The following is a 22,767-nucleotide window of genomic DNA, read 5'->3' as shown; positions in this document are numbered from 1 at the left end:
TGGGCAGTAACATGGGGCTGACGATGTTAACGCAGAGAACGCGGACATTCTTCGTATTCTGCTCTGGCAGTCATTTCCTCCAGTGCCTTGGTTGCCGGGTGGCAGATACCGCCTTTCCCAAATGCAGTTAGGTAGAGAGCAATGTACTGTGCACACCCTTTCTAGCAATGCTGAAACCATTTATGACCCAGATTAAGGTTGGTTTTCCAAGGGAGTATGTTTGCATATGAGGGTCCAGGAAGCAGTGCGTCTGTCCCCTGGTAAGCCCAGGTCCTGGTGTTCAAACTTCAGTTCCTGAACAAGAGGGTCTATTTTGGATGCACATGCCATTTGCATTGTAACATAAGTTGCCAGGAGAGTTAGACCAATAGATGAGAGCATCTGCCGAACAGCTTTGTGGGTAACCAATAGCGCAGTAAATTTGCAAAGCAGGTGCAAGTGGGTGAAGCAGATGGGCTGTTTCTCATTGGCAGGAACCCATCCTTGCACCTGTGCTCATGTGCTCTGTCATCCATGTCCATTCCTTGGCAGGTGCTCTGTGGGTTTGATCTGCCCGAAGGTCTGGGTCTTCCTTCCTTTTCACTGCTACTTGCTCCTATGCATCTTTCCCTGGTCAGGCTAACGGAGATATTTCCTCACCTGGCTCGGTTTCAGCATTGTTCGCAGTTTCCTTTGCATTTTGAGCATAGGAAGAAGGAGTCCTGATGTCTCCAAAAGCCCATGTTAGGACAAAGAGTTCACTGGCCTATGTCTAAAGATTAAGAGTGTGCAACGAAAAGGCCTTTTGACAGAGGGAGAAAGCACGGTGATCAGTTGACACTGTGCAGTATGGTAGTCATTTCGTGGCATAAACAGCTAGGAGGAAACCACAGTATTGAACACAATGGGCTGGACCACAGACCGCATGCCGGAATAGACAGGCCACCACTTCCTGTGTATGGTGGCTTTGCTGGCCATAACTGTCCCAGAGGCAGCTCAGAGCAAAAATGTGGGTTCCACCTGGGCTTTAGCTTGTGCAAGACGCTGGGTGCTTTGAATCTGTAGTATGCGCGTCACACATTTCTCTTGGCAGCAGCTGCTCCTGTATAGCAGAGAAGACAAGAGAGCCCCCTATCTTCTGCACACCGCACAGTTATCACCCAGGACAGGAGCAAGCAGCCAGGGCAAAGAGCGAGCCATCTAAAGTTATTCTTTCTTTGTCATGAAGACATGCTTTCCCTGTGTTCCGTTCTAATTTTAAATTAGCCTTTGGAATACACTGACGTAACTTTCTATTTACCTGCATGTTATCAGGGTGCTTTGCCTGCTCTTGAAGAGCCTCGCTCAGACACTGTGGCACAATGAAAGCATTCCTTATCTATTATCACCTCGGCACTAATTTAGTGTCTCTGTGCAATTAGATTTGGCTTCAAATGGATTCATTTCTCAGCAGGATTACTCAATGAATTGCTTGTCTCTTTGTTCCCTTGGGGTCCTTTCAGAAAAACACAGGGGAAAATGCTGCTTCTGGGCAAATCCCCAGCAAGGGATGTGTGTCCTCTGGGCCTTGGTTACCAGGGCGGGTGACTTTCCTACTGCGTGACAGAAAGGAGTGAGGAAGAAGAATCCCAAGCTGGTAGCTTTGAAGACCCCCTACAACATGTTAACTGTGGAAGTGAATGCTCCACAGCCGGTACTTTCCTCTCGGTCACCCCGTCAGGTAGCTGGGCACCGTGGGACATTGTTTCCCCCTTTATTGCATGAATATTTGAGCATCAAGCATTCTTTCTAAATTAGAGACAGAGAGCATTGTTAAGAATATAGCCATGGCTCACAAACACCTGCTCACCCTCCCACACCATGCGTGCATGTACAAGTACATTCTTCAAGTACAGGTCTATTTCCCAATCGCTTTAACAGGTAAAAACTGGCAGAATTCCCTGGCAGAACATGCACTCTAATTGTCCTTCTAGCTGATACCTGTTCTGAGCCACTCTGGGTGGATTTCTTATGAAGCTGTCCTAGGATCATGCCACTAGGAAGCATTCCAGTGGGCTTGCTTGGAAAGCCGCGTGGCTGCACAGACCAGCTAAAAGAAATCGGAGGATTACAGGCACAGTCAGAGGCAGTACCACATGGCTGCCAGTGGCTTCCCCATGACCCTGGGTGGAACAGGTGGATGGAAAGGTGACTCTGACTCCAGGGAGACAGCGCCCCGGAGAGCTGCAAGTTGGAGCACGCAGGGAGGTTTTCAAGAGTGAGGTGTAAAATTCCAAAGATTTGAGTTCGGTTGGAGATAAGCACCCACATGTTTGGTTTTCAGCACAAACCTGCCTGAAACACCTCCCGCAGCCTGTTAGAACGAAATGGAAAGCTTGCAGCAAGTCCATTTTTCCTGAGGCTTTTGCTGCTTCCTGTAAGTAAGTGTCAGCCCAAAATAGCCTTGCCACATCTGAGCCAAAGACGGAAAGGGAATGAAACAGCCTTCTCACTTTCTATTGTTTTGTATTCAAAGGTTGTGCTTATCGGATGCCCCGGAGTGTGGTATGCACAGACACGGCAATAGAGATGCTCAGGAGTCCTGATTACTGTTTGGCTTTGGAAATCCACAGAAGCAGGGTAGGAGTGAACTTTTCTTTCACTCGGCAGCTTTACGGCTACTTCCTACTTAGCACTCGTTGGCATTTTAAATATTGTGGACCACGTGTGGGTACTAGGGGCTCTGTTCTCCATGAGTGGAGAGAATTTGCTGACCAGTAAATCTAAATCAGGTTTTTGGAGACAACACCAACGGGCAACAGGGAGATGGTGGTGGTGGTGGGGTGCCTGGGGTGTTTGACCTGTCAGTGTCACTTCAGGTTGGGAGTGAAGGGCTCTTTCCAAACTCCACGATGTTCTTCAGTATTACATAAAATACTTGCACTGGGCTGCTTCTTGCACAGAAGCTAGTAATGGATCAGCTGCTTGCATCTGGAGCAAATCTATAACTTTTGCTCCTTGAAAAGAGAGATGCCTCTGTGTTTGGTGTGCTCTGCTCCGAAGACCTCAGCACAGAGCAGCTGGTGGGGGGTAGCGGTAGGAAGGCCGTGGAATGGAGACCTTTTGGAGGCCAACAGTACTGTGTCGCTGTGTGTCATTGGCATGGGGGCAACTTCTTTTGATGAGACTGTGGCAGTTTGTGCCTGGGTGATGGCCATGTTTCAGGTGAGTTTTTCTGATTTCTCTTTCACGGTCCATCTAATTTTCAAAATCCGGAAGGACTAGCAAGTGAGTTGTTCAGCCATTTCCTGCATCTTCTTGGCGCCTTCGTCTTTTACTCACTTTAATGTAACTTCAAAGCAATTTGGGGAAGAGTTTCCTTCCACGGGGCCTCACTGGACAGCAGAATTTACTCTGCTGGGCCTTTCCAGCAAGACCTGTCTTCCCAGGGACAGGGACCTTTGAAGGACGCGTCCTCAAGGGGGCTGATGACTCAGTCCGGGGCTGCTGCAGTCAAGGGCGGTAACTCAGATGTCTCCAGGTACACCGGGAAACCTGCTCCTTCTGGCGCCCTGGTGGGGCTGTGTGGGGAAACCTCGCAGGTGGAGCTGTGGGAGGGGCAGCTGCCCAGCTGGGCAGGTTGGGCTGTGGCTTTGCACCTGCCTCGCTGAGGGCCATTGGCTCAGAGGTAGAGAGTTAGGGTCCCTTGGCAGTGAGGGGAACAAGGTCACCCAGTGAGGCAATCCTCCTTGTGGAAAAGTGTCAGGCTGTCTAAAGTAGAACGATACAGGCCATTTGGAAATATCTGAAGGAAAGATCAAAGCCAGTGAATGTAATTACCCAACCCCACCTAATTAGCTGCGGCTAGGCTGCTCCGTCTTCCCTGGGGAGGATTATTGATGGGCCGCTGCCCTTTGTCCTATTTGCCCCAAGGCCAGCTGCTCCCTGGCAGCGAGTGTTCAGATATCCACAAATGAGAATTAATGGCAGTCAGCAGTTTAGGGCCAGGGGCTGAGGACAGGAGGCAGAAGCGAGTGGTAGTGAAGGAAAGCCACATTGACTTGGGAACAGAAGTCATGATTTTTCAGAATCTGGAAGTTCCAGATTCTGTGGACTGAAAACTGTGGATTCTGACTCCTGACTCCCTAAGCAAGGTGCCTCCAGGGAAGAATATTCCTTAATAGAGTTGGCTGGGGTACGGTGTGCTTGCATGGGGGAGCCGGCTAAGCCTTCTGAGGCGGGGGCTTGGACAGCACTCCGGCTTGGTTTTCCTGGGGGACAAAGCTGCCCTGTGGATTGGATTTGGGCGTAGTCCTGAGCCTGTCTGCTCTACAGAGGTGCTGACCCCACCTTAGGGCAGAGGAAATGTCCCTGTGAGCTTGCAGGCCGGCGCCCCTCCTGTCCTGGTGGAGTCAACATCCTGTGTTTTATAAATGACCTGGATAAAACATATCTTTCATCCAACTTCCATAAGAGAACTCGTTTTAGAAGTTGGAGCTCTTTCTGACTGATCCGCTCTTCACATACTGCCCAGCCTGTGGATGAATGAGCAGAGATTCGCACAAAATGATTCTTTTCATATTTTTTGGTTAACGACTCTTTGTAAGAAAATACGAGCTGTTTTGTTTTTCACTGCTGTGGACACAACTTGGCAGTAGAATGCATGTGCAAACTGCTCACATGTGCTGTTGGACTATTCTGGGCACATGCCTGGAGCTCCTGTGTCCCCCGACCCTGCTTTCTCTGTGGGGCTGGCCACTCCATGAAAACCTGGGGGTGGCAGATTCTGACCAAGAGAGTCCTTACCTCCCCACTCCAGCACTATGACTGAGCTCACGGGCAGGATTCGGCTTTTAGTCTCACTCAGTGTTTCCTGCAGGAGCTAACCCCTCCCCCACCCCCTTTTGAGGCTTTTTCCTGTGTTTCGCTGGGATGCTGCCGCTGTAGCTCCCTTTCTACTTGCATCACTTTCCTTAGATACATCTTTATATTCAAAATAGCTAATTTGTTTGCCTGTACTCTATTTTCAGGAGCATCTCATGGCTTTGGCAGTCCAGGAGAAGAGGGGCTGGCTACACCTCCTAGAGTGCTTGCATAGGTATGGACAGAGGCCCCCTCAGCAGATGCAGCCAGGCTTGGGGGTCCCCTGACTCACAGAAACTGCATGTCGGTGAATAAACAGGCTCAGCAGAGCTTTCAGAAAGACTGGTCTGACTTCTGGGGCCCTTGCAGTAATTGAGCTTTCTGGGGTCTGTCAAATTAGCATTCTGGACACTCTGTGTTTATTTCTCAGAGATTTTTGCTAGGCTTCTGCTCAGTCTATTTTCTGTTTCTCTGACTGAATACCATAGCCTAGAAGAGTTGTAAAAGGATAAAGGTTCAGCTTAGGGTTCCGGAGGTCCAGGCCAAGGGGCCGTGTCTGCTGGGGGCCTCCTTGCAGGTGGGGCTCTCAGCAGAATTGCGAGGACCTCCACGCATGACATGGCAAGACGGTGAGCTTGCTACTTGCATCCCTCGTCCCCTTCTCATAAAGCCACTCATGGCATCGCAGGGGGACTGCTTGCACAACCTCATTCTGTCCTGATTGCCTTCCTGTGTGGCCCCTTCTTCCAAATCGCACAACTGAATTCAGTTTCAAGCTGCTTAATACCTCACAATGGTGATTAAATACACTGAGTTTGGGTGGAGATATTCAAACTATAGCATCTCCTTTCCCTGGAGGGAATGCACTGCAGGGAATGGAGGGAGGCCCACAAGATGACAGCAAACAGGCTATTTGTGGCAGAGCTGAGGACAGACCTGCTGCACCCAAAGTTGTCCCCAGGAATGCCGAAGAGTTCAGAAGGCACCAAGAGAAGATCCACTAGTTTGCTCTGCAATCCCACCCTGAACCAACGAGCCACACCCACACTTCGGTTTAGGGACTTGGGCAGTGCGTGTGGCTTTTGGAGCAGTGTCTAGCATGGTCAATCTCAGTTTCTGAGCCTCTGGATGGCTCAAAAATTGACCTCGACCTCTGCCCTTGCCCTTTAATCCCACACAGCTCGGGATCTGCATGCAGGGGCAGCCCCATCTGTGGAATGCATGTGACCATTCGTCTCCTCTGTGCTCCCCAAAGCTTTTGTTTGTTTACCCTTCGCACACGGGTCTGCTGCTGAAGCCGTCCGAGTGGGAGTCCTCGCTTTCTTCCTTTGGAGTGTAAGAAACACAGACATTCCATGTTTATTATTGTTGAACTTTTCTCAGCTAAACTGAAGATATATATTGAGATGGCTTATTCTAGGGGGACCAACTTCAGCCATTTCACGATTTATAAATAATTACCTTTAACATAAGCCACTTATTCTGTGTCTTCTTTGTTTACAGAGGATTTTCCTTAGCCCATGTTAGTAAAATGGCTAATGCGTACTTTGTGGACTCAGGGACTATATTATTTTCTTGACCTAATCTTGTGTCTTCAGGGATGAGAAAGTTCTCGCCAACAGTGATATCAGTGCACCCTGAAATTCACGGGTGAACCCCGTTCCTTTCCACATGCCACCCTCAGTGCCAGGGATGCTGCACAGAAGGAGGCAAGCACTGACTGTGTCTACCAAGGTTTCAGTCCCAGTACATTCTTTGCTTGGTCCAAAAAACAAATATTTGAGTGGGCAAATTGGATGACAAAACCAAAGAACTTTAATAAATCTTGAGGCCACTAATTTACTTCTTCTAAAGAACCTTAATTCTGGGTCTTCTTGTACTTCTATTAGTTTTTCAAATAGAACATATCATACTTGTTGGAAGAGAATTGCGTGCACTGTCTAAGCTGCCTCCCAAGGCATCTTAAAATGCCCAGAAGGGTATCTAACGTATGGCCTGTCAAGGATTAACTCCCCCACTTGAGGCTAGCTGTTTCCTTAAATGTTCGCATGGTCTCTCCGAAAACCTCGGTATCTATGTGAATCAGTAATTTTTGCAAAAGCCATGAATTAACAATGTTGATTTTGGTTGCCTTGACCATATAAAACGAACATGGACGGAGCTCTAAAAGGAAATCAAAGGCTATTTCCATAACATTCCGCTCTCAGATTCACAAAAGGAAATGTGCCAGAATGCAAAACTTTCGGGAATCAAGAAAATCCACCAGGAATTATTCAGCAATTAGCATTTGAAGTTTCCAGGCTCTTCCTGAACTCATTATTTAAAAGCATTTTGCAGCCAAGCAGGCCTGTCATGGAGTAAACTCCTTGCTGATCCTTGTGTCTCCCTCAGAACCACGAAGTAGAAACACACGCCGCATCGCACAGCGTCTCCGGCACTGACACCTGGCACACGGGAGGTGCTCAGGGTGAGGACATCCGGCTCGTACCGCTGCTTGCTGTGCTCTTTCTTTCCTTCTGTGTGATCTACAAAAATTTAAGAAATGGGGGCTGGGGATGTAGTTCAGTGACATAAGTGCCTGCCTGCCTGGCAAGCACAAGGTCCTGTACCAGGTTGATTGCCATACAAAAAAAAAAAAAAATCACAATATGTTTAAAGTAGGACCCCATTGTGGTGGCAGCCAGTGGACTTCTCTTAAAAAAGAAAAAAATGGGGGACTGTATGGATCTTAAGGGTATGGGATGGTGGTAGAAGGAACTTAAAGTTTATTGGTGTGAGCTCACAGAGCAGAGATTATGTGTTGAATTTTTTAGCTGCTTGGAAAGATAGAAAGGACTCAACAGTTTGTTTGGCTGGTTCAGACACAGAGCAGAGCACAGTTCCATGAGCGAGCTGCATAAGCCAGACTTGTCAAGGTTGAAGACAGAGGAAGGGATTTGAAGGCTTAGAAAGAGTAGCATGCTGGGGCAGAGTGGTCACTTAAGGCCTGCTCACCCACACAGGGAGGCTCCCAAAGTCACCACAACGGTGAGCACTGGATTTGTGGAGACGGCTCCAGCATTCTTGAACAGTTCCCTGTAGGTCAGACCTTACGAGTGGGACTGCAGTCCCTGAACTGAAAACCCTATATGCAGTGGGAGTAATTGGATCCTAGAGTGGCGGGGGCCAGGTGCTGGCACTGCCCCCCCCTGGGCAGGGTTAGCACGGTTTCAGTAATGGACAGCAGCACCCAGAATCGTCTGATTTGTGTGCACTTGTGGCGTCAGGTCGGTGCATATGGTGTTTCCCGAAGTAAAACAGATCAAAAGTCTACAAAATTCTTTCTTGATCCGTACAAGCAGGGAAGTTCTAGGTCAAGTGAGCAAAAGTCGAACTTGAGTCATAAAAAACCCCAGAGTCATGGCCCCTCCATCAGCCCCCAGACCTGAGCCAGTTTATGGATCCAGACCTCTTGAATGAAGGGGAGACTGGTTTCCTTTGCAGAAGGAGCCTGGAAAGGTGCCAAGAATCTGCACTGTTAATCTTTATCCTAGTCAAAGGCACCTCGAGGCCTCCAGACTTGAGCTACAACATGGCCTTCGCCTAGTTCTCTAGTCTAACGGTCTTTGGGTCTGAAATTTGACCTCAGCTCTTTCCTAGGCTTACCAGCCCACCCTGAAGATTTTGGAATTCCTGTTTCTACAGTACAATCACATAAGTCAACTTCTTGAAATAAATCATTCAGTACATACCCACAAGCCACTGATTTTGTCTGTCCAGAAACCTCCAATTAGTATAGATATTGTGGGGCCTTTGTAGACCAAGCTAGTGGCCAGCTGTCCCAGAGTCCAGTCACCTGGGTGGGAAGTTCAGAGTGCTGCAACCTTGGTGAGCTGGGGACCCTGGTGGGGACAACATGTGGGGACATGGCTCTCTCTTGGCGGAGTCCCTCAGGCTCTCACTCCACTGATTGTGTCCTCCCATTGTGCCTTATTGTATATTACAGTGTTACAGTGATGCCTTTCCTAGAGCAGAGCTGAGACTAGAGTCTGATTTTTCGGTTCTAGGTCTTACTCCTGCATGCAAGACTACTCCACACCTTTGGCATTATACTTTCTTCCTTTGTTTGCAATTTCCAAGGTTCTTAATGTGGCACTGGCCTTTGAATTTGTCACACTTCTGGTAGTATTTTGGAGCTTTTAACAAAGGCAGGCATTTAAATGTATGTATGATTCTTTGAAGGAGTGCACAATAGCAGTTCTACTAAAATTTAAAATTTTAAGTGAACCTCCAGTGGAACTGAGGGCCTTTTGCGTATGTGTACAGTTCCAGGAGGCTTAATGCATGTGTCAGTGTGCGTCACCACAGTTGGGCTGTGTGTCTGCTCCAACTTGCCAAAACTTTGTAGGCACTTCTGCACCATAACACCCTCCCATGAGCTAACTTGTAGCCACTGAGCTGATCTCTGGAATCTAAATAGGACCCTACAGTATAGAACTTTTGTGATTTAAATATATAAGAAAATGCCCAGCTCTCTTTCAGAGTGCCTGTACCATTCTGTATCTCACCAATGTTTGAGCGTTTCTTTCTTCACATCCTTACCAACACTTGATATTGTTAATATTTTCATTTTATTCATTCTAACGTGTGTAGTACTGTCTCATGGAGCTTTTAAGTTGCATTTTCCTAGTGGATAATGTGGAACATCTTTTTTGTATACTTACTTATCAGTATTCTTTGGTGAAATATTTAAATCTTTCCCACATTTTAAGGTTTTTTTTCTTTATATGGCATGATAAAAATTCTTTACATAGTCTGAATACAAGAAGTTTATCTGATGTGCGATTTGCAAATGTTTCCCAAGTCTGCAGCTTGTTTTGTTTTTTATACTTTTGCAATAGTTCTTTTATTCATCAAAAGCTTTTAATTTGATGCAATTTAATTCATTATTATCTTCTTATATCATGTTAATAGTGACATACTAGGGTTGGCCAGATAGCTTATTGGACTAAAGTGCCTGCTTAGGCAGAGCACAGAGTCCGGGGTTCGATCCCTGGCATGCCGTGCTGCCCCCACCCCTGCCCCCAGGGCATGCTGAGTCTGTGGTTGAGATTGGGCTTGATGGTGCAAGCCTGTAATCCCAGCGCTTGGGAGGCTGAAAACAGGAGGATCACTATGAGTCTGATCTGTGTGTAGTGAGACCCTGTGGACCCTGTACTAAATACATAAAAAAACCCAAATAAAATAGTGACATACTTAAGAACTCTATTTTACCCCACATCATAAGATGCTCTTTTATGCATTTTTTTTTTTTTTTTGCTTACAAACTGTTCAAGCTTGCTACGACCTGGTGTTTCTGCAGAATCTATAGTGCCCTACATAGAATGCATGTGTTCTTTTAGAGTTATATAACTAGACATTTTGCAAACAGATTCCATAAACATTGTTTTGTTTGCTCCTATCTCAGACCCTCATGAGATATTTTTTTCTGAGGTGTATTTAAGCATGAAACAATGTCTCATTAAGAACCTTACTAATAGGAGCAGCAGCAGCTCCTGAATATGAAAATGGACTCAAGCACACCCCTGTGATCTCTGCCACCTCCTCCAGGTCCCTGTCCCGCATGACTTTTGCAGTCCTCCCTGATCACTCCTTCAGAACGCTGTGCCACTCTGCAAGTATGTCCCAATTTTCCGTTCTTGCTCCCTTGTTTCCATAGTATGGATCACCATTCAGTGAAGTGTGTACTCAGTTAGTTAGTTTGTTTTGTGACTTTTCTGGCAAAGTCAAATGAAGGTTGGGCTTTGTTTTGTTCACTTTTCTATGTCTATGTCCCCAAGCTCTATGTGTAATAGGTACACTATGAAGCAAACACTCTGTTTGTCTCGGTTATTTCTCTTGACCGGAAATCAAATCATCTTTTTTTTTTTTTGTACCAGACCATGTTTTCTCCTAGAAATTTTTTATGTAGGATTACTCTTCTATCTTCTTTAATGTGGCTTTCAATGTTTGATCAAAACTTTGAGGGAAACAATAAATAGTGAACACAGAGAAAGATATTACAGTGTTAAGTAACCTTGATTCTTGCTGAGGGTATTGCTTGGTGATGACTAACTTTTAACTTTAAAAAAAAAAATTCATCCCCTAATACAAAAAAATCAGCTGTGTTTCAACATACAAACAATAAACAACTGAAAAAAATGAGAATAATTTCACTTCTAATAACATCAAAAATAATAAAATACTTAGCAACAAATACAGCCAGAGGCAAAACATACATTGAAAACTATAAATCATTATTAGAAGAAATTAAGTCAGAAAAAGTGGAAAATTTCATGTTTATGAATTGCAAGCTTAATATTGTCAATAATATTAGTTTATTGTTAATGAATTGAACAAAACATGTTAGTTCTTCCCAAATTCTGTATTCCCAACTTCCTAACAGTGCTTATACAAACTGATATGCAGACTCAATGCAATCTCTATTAAAATCTCAATAACATTTTTTGCAGAAATAGAAAAATTTTGAAATGCATATAGAATCTTAACCATACACCGGCAAAACAATCTTGAGAAAGCAAAACAAATACTAAGTATTGCTGCTTTCTGGCTTTAAAACTTACTAGAAATCTATAGTAATAAAAAAAAGGTGTGGCACTAGCACACAGACCATGGCTTATAGCCAAGGGAATAGAATTAGAAGTTCAGATATAAATGCTCACATGCATGGTAAAAGAATTTTTTGACAACAGTGTGTTGTCAGAAGAGACTGTTCAGCAGGAAAAGGACTGCCTTTCAACCAACAGCTTTGGGGAGATGGGATATCCGTACTGGAAAGAATGAAGTTGTGCTCTCTACAGTGTATGGGCTTTATTTCATTTGCTCTGATGTGTGCAGCGTTTTCTCATGGAGGTAACACTCAAGATGAACCAAAGATCTAACTATAAGAAGATTAAAACACTGTAAAAGACAGTTTTGTAAAAAATACAGAGGAAAAGCTTCCTGAAACTGTATTTAGTAATAATATTTTGGATATCAAAAACAATAGCCAAAGAATAGCCAAAAAAACCAAACAAATAAGCTGCACTTCATCAAAATTAAACTTTGTGGATAGATACTGTCCATGAAGTGAATCGGTAATCTACAGAATGGAGAAAAATATTTGCAAATCCGACAGCTAGTGGGGGTTAATAATCAGAATATATATTAAAAAATTACTCAACAATGCACAAAAATTCAACTTTTATTCATTTTTTACTTATTTATTTACTTGGTACAGGGTCTCACTAAGGGACTCAGACTCATAGTGATCCTCCTGTCTCAGCCTCCTCAGCACTGGGATTACAGGCATATGCCACCACACCTGATTTTGGTGGCTGGCATGGCATGCAGTACCGAGGATCAAACCTGGGTCCTTGCGTTTGCCAGGCAGGCGCTTAGATCACTGAGCTATCTCTCCAGCCCCTAAAACTCAATGTTTTAAAAAATGACTACAAAGCTAAGGAGATAGCTGCTCAGCACAATCGTCTGCCTGGCAAGCGCAGGGTCCTGAGTTCAATTCTTGGTATAATAAATAAGGAAATAAATAAATGACTCAGCCATTTCTCCAAAGAAGAAATGCAAGTGGTCAATGTGTATGTGAAAAATGCTCAATATCATTAAACATTAGGAAAATACAAATCAAAGCTTTCAGGAGTTACCGCTTCATACCTATTAAAATGCGTATCATAAAAAAATAACTATATACTCAAAAGCATTGAAGGCGAGGAGTCAGAGTTTTAAAAATTATTTACTTATTTATCTGGTACAGGGTCTCACTAGACAGCTCAGACTCATCGTGATCCTCCTGTCTCACGCTGTCATCCTCCTCCACACTGATGGGACGACAGGGTGTGCCACCATGCCCTGTTCAGGGGCTGGCACTGCTTGAGGTACTGCAGATTGAACTTGGGCCCTTGGCCCTTGCCAGGCAGGTGCTTAGACCACTGAGCTATCTCTCCAGCCCAGATTCAGATATTTTTGCATTTGTGATCACAGTATCACTATTCACAATAGCCAAAAAGTGAAAACCACCCAAATGTCCATGAATGAATGAATGGGTGAACCGGCTGGATGGAATATTAGTCAACCTTAAAAAGTAATAAAATGTTGACCCGTGCTACAACGTGGACCAATTTTGCAAATAGTATGCTAAGTGAAGTGAAACAGACATAAATTAGAGCTACCATATGATTTCATTTGTATCTACTTTTCTAGAATAGGCAAATTTATAGAGAAAGTAAAACGGTGATTTCCTGGGGTTGAGGGGAAGGGATATGGCTACTTAGTACTGAGTGTGTACAGAATTTCTATTTGGGAAGACGAAAACATCTTAGTAATGGACGGCGGTGCTGGTGGTATAACAGCGTGGATGTGTCTCGGCCCACCAGATTATATACTGTAGTTAATACTTGTAGTGGCAAATTTTGCAGTATGTATATTTTATTGCAATTAGAAAAAATCATCCTGTCCCTGCATAGGAAGCTCAAGGTCAATGGGTAGCTCTAAGTCTCCTGAAGTAATGCTCCTTCTGTGGTCACTGGGGAAGTTGGCCCAAATGTACGTGATGACACATGTGCCTGGTGGGAGGCCACCGTGACTTCTGGGAGCCATCAGTTCATTCTAAATAAAGCAGATTCACTCAAGGAAAAAAAATGAGCTGCAATTGCAGAAAATTTTCCTGAACACACGATTATTGTATTAAGTTCCTCTGAACCACGAGCTCTTATTACATGAGTTCTTTGCCCATGTCTGGAACTCTATCTTGTGGTCAAAAAAGGGAAAATTTTGTTAAAACTCTGAGGATATATATTGCGTGTAAGGAGAAAGAGGCCAACTTTTAAAGTGTCTCAAAGCACTTAAAAAATAGATACCCCTGACGCTCTGAAACAGGCTGGACCATAATTGCTGCGTGCTTTGACTCAAAGCCCCCTCTTTTGTGTGGGCTCTATTTTAAACCACATGGCCTTAAGGTTTCAAAGTGGGTGTGGCTTATAATACCCAAATTACAGCAGCAAATCTGCATGAATGATTTTCCCCTTTGTAATAATAATGTCAGAGCTGTTATTACACTTGGCTCTGCGGGGGATTGGAAGTGCTTCTCAGAAGGGACGCGCTTCCAGCTCCAGGCTTTTTCAAGGGCTCCGTTCCCATGTACTTGCTGGAAACTTTCAGGAAACCGCATTCCTTCTCGCGGCCGGCCCGTTTAGCCATGCGATCTCTCCCAGCCTGAAGGCTTCCCAGACCACCTCATCAGCCAGGCCTGGGAATGGAATGTAGCCACCAGGGGCTGTGCTGGGGGCGTAGGTCCTGTTTCCATGTTGTGTTGGAATGAGAGGAAAGGAATGATTTTTTTTTTTCTCCTGAGAATATTTTGTCAACCCCCAGCATATTTCAAAAGATTCAACGTCTCTAATGAATCAAAGGGTTCAAAGTCTCTAATCTGGGAAGGAGAGGGAATGGAACTTGAGAAGATCTTGTTATCAAGTTCTGTCTCCAAAGTGGCCAGTGTTGGCCAGGGTTTCAGGTCAAGGGACATTTGACAAGTGTCAGGAAAACCCATAGAAATCTTGTCAGTAATTGTCTATAATTTCTTTTGGAAACAATCAGATCTAAGGAAATGAACTGTAAGAAAAAGAAGGTGATCTCTTGTTTTAAGATTTAATATGTAAAAGGAGGGAAAAAGAAAAATCAATTTTTACATAAACAAGTTAAGCATTTTGAATGGAGTCTAGAAAGCCCAGGAAAGCAAATCTCTACACAGAGCGAGAATATCCACAAATGGAGCCACATGGACTATATGAGGTTACCATAGACCCTCCCAAGTCATCAGTGGGTATTGCCTTTGGAACACTTGGCCACAGGTGACAAAGCTCCTGGTCACAGAGAGATTTGTCTTAGTGGCTTAGCCCTTTTATTTTATGTCTCTGGCAGGAGTAAAGCGGAGTTGGTATTTGGTAGTGATATATAGGTTTCATTTTATTCAGGTATATATTTGAGACAACAATTTAGTATTCTGTGTAAGGCAATTAAAATTTGTTTCCTCCCTGACTGAAACTACAAACTGAAATAATGCTGGTTGTCAACGATTTCTAGGTAGCACCAGAAAATTTGGGGGAAATCTCCATGCTTCCTAAAATTGTCCCTGTGGTAGGAAAGCTGACTTTATAATCTGCTTTTAGTGAAAGAGCTAGAGTCCCACATGGAAGTCTGTTTATAGAATAACAAACCCCAGTATTGCAAAAAAAAAAAAAAAAAAAAGACAGCAGAAAGGCATGTGCTTCTTACCTCAGCAACCTCTTTAATCAAAGGCTGTTGCTAGGGCTGGCCAGATAGCTCAGCGGACTAACGTGCCTGCTTAGGCAAAGCACAGGGACCACTGTTCGATTCCCCATTGTGCCTTGCCGGTACTGCCCCTGGGGCGCGCTGAGACAGGGCCTGAGATTGGGCGTGTGGCGTGCACCTGTAATTCCAGCACTTGGGAGGCTAAAAACCAGAGGATCACTAGAGTCTGATCTGTGTAGTGAGACCCTGTAGATTCCACTAAAATACAAACAAATAAACCCAAAGCTGTTGCTAAGCACCGTAGAAGGATTAGACATCCTTAGAGCCAAGGATTGTTCAGCTCCGCATGCTCATGGATGTCTTCACTTACAATAGCTCTTTCGTCTGGCTTTATATCTCGCTTTCAGAGCACGTGTCCTTTCGCCGTATTTCAATGCAGGTCTGTTATTGACAAGCTATCAGAAAAATCTCTATTGCATTCTCTTTCTCTAAAAATAATTTAGCTATGTGTACAATTCATCTCAGCAATGATTTTAACACCTTGAAAATATTATGCTATTGTCTCTGGCCTATTTCTTTTGAGGAATCTGCTCTTAATCTAAAAGCATTTTCTATGTGGTTACTTTTAAGATTTTTCTTTCTCCTCTTGGTGTTTTGAATATGTCCAAGTGCAGGTTTATTTTTAAACTTTCCGGTTGGGATTTGGTGAGACTCTTCATGTTGAGTGTTTTCTTTCAATTTGGAAATTTCTCAGGGACTTTTTATTTAAAAATGTGTCCCGCTCCTGTTCTCTCTGTTTTCATCTTTTAAGATTCCTCTTTGACATTTCAACAACCAAAGACATTACAACCAGCTGCGTTAGGTGGACAGTGTGACTTAATGGCGGCTTAAAAACATGAGCATGTTGGGTATCCGCATAAGGAGGTCATGGAGGCAGGCTGGTTCGGGCCCTTCTGCTTGCATCTCATAGGGCTGCTTTTTAGGTTTCGGTATCTTTTTCTACATCTCAGCCTTCTCAGTAACTCCCTCAGTGACATATTCTAATTCACTATTTCGTCCTCCACCTATATGCAATGATGGATGCAAACCAACTGTGAACTTCTATTTTTGATAACTATTTCTCTTTATATACAATTGTTCTCTTTTTCAAAACCATAATTCCTTTTCATTAATTGTTTATTTGTACATTTTAGGTGTACATAATGATTACATTCATCCTAGGGAATTTGTACCTGAATATGATGTATCTTGATTTGTTTTCCCATTCCCCTACCCTCCCTTCAACCCTTTTGCCTCTTCTTATTTTACAAAAGCTTTATTTCCGTTTTCCCTTCTTTTCTCATTTTATTTCTTTTCCCTTTCTTTCCCCCTTCCCCTTCCCTAATTCCTATTCCCATTTGAAAATTTCATTATATCTACTATACATTCTGATTTTCATGTGAACTTTTGGGTTTTTACACCAGAGAAACAATGTGGTTTTACATGTGTGTGTCCAATTTATTTCACTGGAGAGTGTGGTCTCAAGGTGCATCCACTTACCTAGAAATATCTCAAGTTTATCCTGCTTTATTGCTGAGAAGTACTCCATTCTATTTTTAAAAAGCACATCTTTTTAAATCATTTTCTTGGTTGGTGGACATTTGGACTTTGCCCAAAATCTATTACAAATTCTTTCCCTATAAACATGCGTATGCATATATGGCGGCTGTATGGTGTTTTTAATCCTTTTAGGAAGACACCTACAAGGGAACTAGTTAAGTTAAACAGAACCTGTAGTTTTAGTTCTTTTAGGAATCTTCCCAGTGATTTCCACAGTGGTTCCTTTTCCCACGTAATCCTGCCAACATTTGTTGTTGGTTGACTTCTTGATAATTGCCGTTCTTTCTGGAGTGAGTTGAAATCTCAGTATTGTTTTAATTTGTGTCTCTTGATTGGACAATTATGTTGAACATTTTTTCCTATATTTATTTGCTGTTTCTACTTCTTCATCTGAGAAGTGTCTATTCATTTCAGATGCCCATTTTTTAGACTGGGTCTTTAAATTTGGGGTGGGGGTTTGATGTTTTGAGTTTTTTGAAAAGTATATTCTAGATAGTGGTCCTTTGTCTGAGAAACAGCTGGTAAAATTTTTCCCACACTGTGGCTGTCTTTTCACTCTGTTGGTGGTTTTGCTTGATGTAGAAAAGCTTTTTCATAAGACGAGATCCTAGTTGTTTCTTTCTGATAGCTCCTGTGTGATTGGGGCTTTGTTCAGAAAATCTTCATCTCCACTAAAGTCTTCAAGAATTCTACCTCTACTTTCTTCTAGTAGGTCTAGTGCTTCTCTTTTACTATATAGATATTTGATCCATTTCTATTTTCGTTTAATGCATGGTACAAAATATAGGTTTAGTTTTAATTTTTAGCATGTAGAAAGTCAGCTTATCCAGCACCATTTATTAAAGAGGTTATTTTTCTTCTAGTGAAGGTTTTTGGTGCCTTTGTTAAAGATAAGGTGGCTAAGTAGGTCTGGAGTTGTTTCTGCATCTTCTACTCTGTTCCATTGATCTCTGGCTTTTTTTTTTTTTTGTCAGTACTATGCTGTTTTTATCACAGTAACTTTGTAGTATAATTTCAAGTCAGGGATTGTGATGAGCCTGCCTTGTCTTTGTTGCCCAGGATTACCTTTGCTGTCCTAGGTCTCTTGTGGTTTAAAATGAATTTTAGGACTGTTTCTTCTAATTCTGTGAGATATGCTATTGGAATTTTGATTAGACTTACATTAAATCTGTATAACAACTTTATTTATTTATTTATTTATTTTTGTATTTTAGGGAAGGGTCTACAGGGTGGTGTTCAGGGTCTCACTACTAGATTAGATTTGTAGTGATCCACTGTTTACAGCCTCCTAAGAGCAGGGATTACAGGTACGTGCCACCACACCCAGTCTCAATTGATGTCTCAGCATGCCCTGGGGTCAGGGCTGGCACAGCAGGCCCGGGGATTGAACCCCCAGTCCCTGTACCTGCTTTCAGGTGCTTTAATTCCCTAAGCTATTTGGCCAGCCCCAACAATTTTAGAAGTGTGGCTATTTTTACTATATTGATTCTTCTAATCTAGGAACAAGGGATATATTTCCATCTTCTAATAACCTCTTCAATCTTCCTTTACAGTAGTTTAGTTTCCATGTTGAAGTCTTTTATTTACTTTATTAGACTGATTCTTTTATTTGTATGCTATTAGGAAAGGTATTGTTACCCTAATTTTTCTCTCAGTGGGTTGCTATTCTTGTACAGAAATGCTATTTATCTTTGGATATTGCCTTTGTGTCCAGCTATGCTACTGAATTTGGTTATTAAATCTAGAAATCTTTTGTTGGAGATATTGGGGTCTTCTACGTAGAGTATCACGGCATCTGCAAATAATATCATTCTTCTATAGAGGTGACTGATTTGTGAATTTTATCTTTTATCTTTTTAATAATTTTAAAATGTTTATTTGATAACTTCCTGAGAATGTTGTCATCTTATTTCAAGTTCTTAAGAGTTGCTGCGTCTGCTGACTCACTTATGATAAATACTTCCTTGTGTTTTGAAATCGTGATTATGAGGCTCTCATAACATATTCTCTGCCATCCTGTGTGGTCTTGATTGAAAGCTTGTTCCTTGGGGCAGCTACTTGGTTCTCTAGATGCTTAAGGGGTTCCTAGGCCATGAGGGATGATGCCACATGAAGCATTCCCCAAGATGTCTGTTTCTCATGGGTGGCTTTCTGCACGACTCATTTGGCAGAGGGTTCTAGGCTAGTTTGCAGCCCCCAGTTTTGTCACAGCTGTTTTAAGGTTTGGTTGCTACTTGTCTCTACTTCCTGCACAGTGTGTGGCGTGTCACCCTACCCCACAGCCTGAGAGGAATTTACCAACGTAGCAGAATGCTCAGCTAAACTGGATATACCTCAAAGTGGAGCACAGCGAGTGGAGGCTCTTAGAAAAAGAAATATGAAGGCAGTACTGGTCCGGTGAGGTGTTCTGGGGACTAACAAAACTGAGGAATGAAAATCTGCACACCAGGAAGACAGTCAAGGCACTGACCTCCTTAGTTTTTTAACCTCGATTCAATAGGCATTTTTGACAGTGTCTTGATCAAGCCTTGTCAATGGAAGAGTAGAAGCATGAAATGATGTTGAATTGGTACAGTAATCCCATACCCAAGTCTCTCTTTTTAAAATCCCCTATGCCTCTGCTTCCTCCCTCATGCCTCCATCTCTTGACCCTCTTCTGTACTTGTACAAAAGAAAAGGAAGGAGATTAAGAGATGGAGGGTGGGGCAGGAGGAGGAAGAGAAAGGGGTGAAAAAAGGAATTGAGATGCCTTATGTACAGGTACCAACCCTCGACATGGAATACAAACATTCTGTACTACAAACAGGTGCAGATAAACTAAAGGAAGAAGAAATACTGTTGAGAAGATAAAAACTGATCAAAATTTTCACTTAGATAACTACTGTGATCTTCTGTTATGGTTTGGAGCAAAGAATTTTCCAAAGACTTGTGGTTTTAGTGGTGAGGCTTTTGGAAGGTGGTTTGATCATGGGGTGTTACCTGAATGGGCAGTTCGGAGCGAGGGCCCCAGTGGAGGGGGTGGTCATTGGGTGGGCCATGTAAACCAGGAGGTCTGTATTGTCCCTGATCCTTTCCTCCCCATGCTTTCTACCCACCATAAGGTGAGCAGCTTTTCTTCACTACACCCCAGGCCATCGCTCGCATACCTTCCAAAACTGCTCATGCATTCCTGCAGCCATTCTTTTCCTACTGCATGTTTTTTTTTTTTTTTTTTCTTCTGACTGCTTATTAGTAAGGTCCAGAGGAAGACGAGGCGGTGTTAGTCCTCAAGGTTGGAAGCAAAGCTGTACGCCTATCAGCGCAGTGCAAAGCCAGTCTAGCTGGAGGCCTACTGGAGTGCAGAGAAGGGGCACTGCCGCTCTGTGGGCTAGGACCTCGTGCGTGAGGAGACCACTCTTAGGTCAGGTCACCAGCGATAAGTAGAATTCTGACAGGTGAGTAAATAGGCCATAAAACCTTTAGCTCTTTCTGGTCTCAGCTCCCATATTCATTCCTTGGAGAGGAGTTCCCTGGCAAATCTATTTTTTTAATTGAAACATAATAATTGCACATATTTATGAAGCACACTGTGAGACACTGGAATGTGTATACAACCTATAATGATCAGATAAGAGTAACAAAGTTATTCACTGCCTCAAATATCAGTTTTGTAAAGGGATCATTCAAAATCTTTTCCACATTTTGAAATACAAATCATTGCTAACTATAGTCATGCGACTGCTGTGTAGCACACTGGAACTTATTCAGACTCTTTTAACTGTATCTTTGTATCAAACATATTTTTGTGCTCTGTCTCCCTTTTCCTTTCCTGTATGAAGTGCTAGCATCCATTACTCTACCCTCTATAACAAATTTAGCTTCTACATATAAGTGAGGTCATGCAATATTTGTTTTTCTGTGCCTCATTTTATTTAAAATAACCTCTTTCAGGCTCATTCATGTTATCAAAAACTGAAGAATTTTCTTCTTTTTGATAGCTGAAAAATATTCCATTGTGCGTTAGAGCTTCTCCGTCTATTCGTCTATTCATGGACACTTAGGCTGAGTTCATGTCTTGGCTACTGTGAATAGTGCAGCAGTAGACACCAAAGTGGGAACATCTTTGACACGCTGATGTCATTTCCTCCGGATCTATGCCCAGTAGTCGGGTCGCTGGGTCGTGTGGCAGGTCTAGCTCTGCCTTACTGAAGAGCCTCCATCCCAGAATTCCGACTGTTTTCCATAACGAGGATGCTAACCTGCATGCACATCAACAGTGTATGGAAGTTGCTTTCTCTGCGCAGTCTAGCTGGCATCTCTTATTACTTTGTCTTTTTGAGAACCATTCTAATTGGGATGAGCTGATAAGATGTTGTGGTCGTGTTTTGCATTTTCCCGATGATCAGTGACACTGAGCATCTCTTTTCACATACATGGTAGGTCATTTGTGTTAGTTAACATTCTATAGCTATAATAAAAATACCCAAGAAATGCAGTTTATTTATTTATTTTTCTCTGTTTTTATTTTTAAAGAGAATAATAGTAAAAAAAATGCCATTAGAAATGATACGGAATTTCACTAAACAACAAAGTAGACATTCAACAATGGTTGTTATATTGCATATTGCTGTCTTCCAATTAGTTGTTGAGATTACCAGATATAAGCATGCAAAATTGGTTAAGATAAGCTATAAAAAATTAAAAAGGAAGGCTGGGGGGATAGTCCGGCGGCCTAAGTGCCTGCTTGGCAAGCACACGGACCTGAGTTTGATCTCCAGTATGGCCCCAAACCGGCTGTGGTGGTGCACGCCTCTAATCCCAGAACTGGAGAGGCTGAGAAAGGAGCATCGCTAGGAGTCTGGGTAGCGAGACCCTGTGTTAAATAAATAAATAAATAAATAACTTAGAAAAATATTTGAAAGGACAAAGAAAAATGTAAGCATTACCTGCTCCTTTCAGTGGACCGGCAGCAACCAGCAGTATAATTATCCAAGCTATCCTGCATACGTACACAAATACATCTTTATCTCTTCCTTCTAAGAAAGGACATTGAAGAGGAACATTTATTTTGGTTCAAGGACTCACAAGGTCTGGTCCATGGTATGCTAGCTCCTTTGCCTTGAGTTTGAGGTGAGGTAGAACACCACACCAGCAGAAGCAGGTGGAGGTGTGGGGCTGCTACTCCCCTTGTGGTCTCCAGGAAGCAGAGACAGAAAGAGCTTGTACTGTAGGGCTGCCTCCTCCTCCTGATTGTGTTCTATCTAGGCCTCTAGTCCATGGATGGCACTGCCCACATTCAGCATCAGTTTACTGCTGCCCAAACCAATTGTCTCTGCAAACACCCTCTCAGACAACCTGGAAGTACGCTGAACTAATTTCTACCCAGTCCAATCAAGGTGGCAATCAAGATTAACTATCTTTTAAGAAATGCCTTAGGATCTGCAGACTGTGACACATGCCTGCAACCCCAGTACTTGGGAACCTGAGGTAGGAGGCTTACCAGTTCAAGCCCAGGCTGGGCAATTTGGTAAGACCTTGTGTCAAAATAAAATGAGATTAAGAAAAGTGATTGAGAGTCTGATGTGGCGGTGTACCCTGTTGAACCCAGCACTTGGGAGGTGGAAGCTGGAGGATCGCTATGAGCTCGAAGCCAGTATGGTGAATTCAACTCTAGCCTGAATCTAAAAAAAAAAAAAAAAAAGATTAGATTCAGTGGTAGAGTACCTCTGGCTTCAATTCTTCATGTCAAGAAAAAAAAAGAAAGAAAGAAAGAAAGAAAGAAAGAAAAGAAAGACAGACGACAGACAGACAGACTTGATGGATACATTTAAAAGAATACCCAGGCTGGGGAGATAGCTCAGTGGTCTGAGTGCCTGCCTGGCAAGAGCAAGGACCCAGGTGTGATCCCCAGTACTGCATGCCCTTCTGGCTCCGAACTCCGGATGCCCCATGCTGGCCACTGAAACTGGGCATGGCGGTGCATACCTGTAATCCCAGCACTGGGGAGGCTGAGATTAGAGGATCACTATGAGTCTGAGCTGTGTAGGGGGACCTTGTACCAAAAAA

Source organism: Octodon degus, unplaced genomic scaffold (assembly GCF_000260255.1).
Source record: "Octodon degus isolate 3935 unplaced genomic scaffold, OctDeg1.0 scaffold00054, whole genome shotgun sequence".
In the NCBI taxonomy this organism is placed as follows: domain Eukaryota; kingdom Metazoa; phylum Chordata; class Mammalia; order Rodentia; family Octodontidae; genus Octodon; species Octodon degus.
This window is presented reverse-complemented; position numbering follows the sequence as displayed.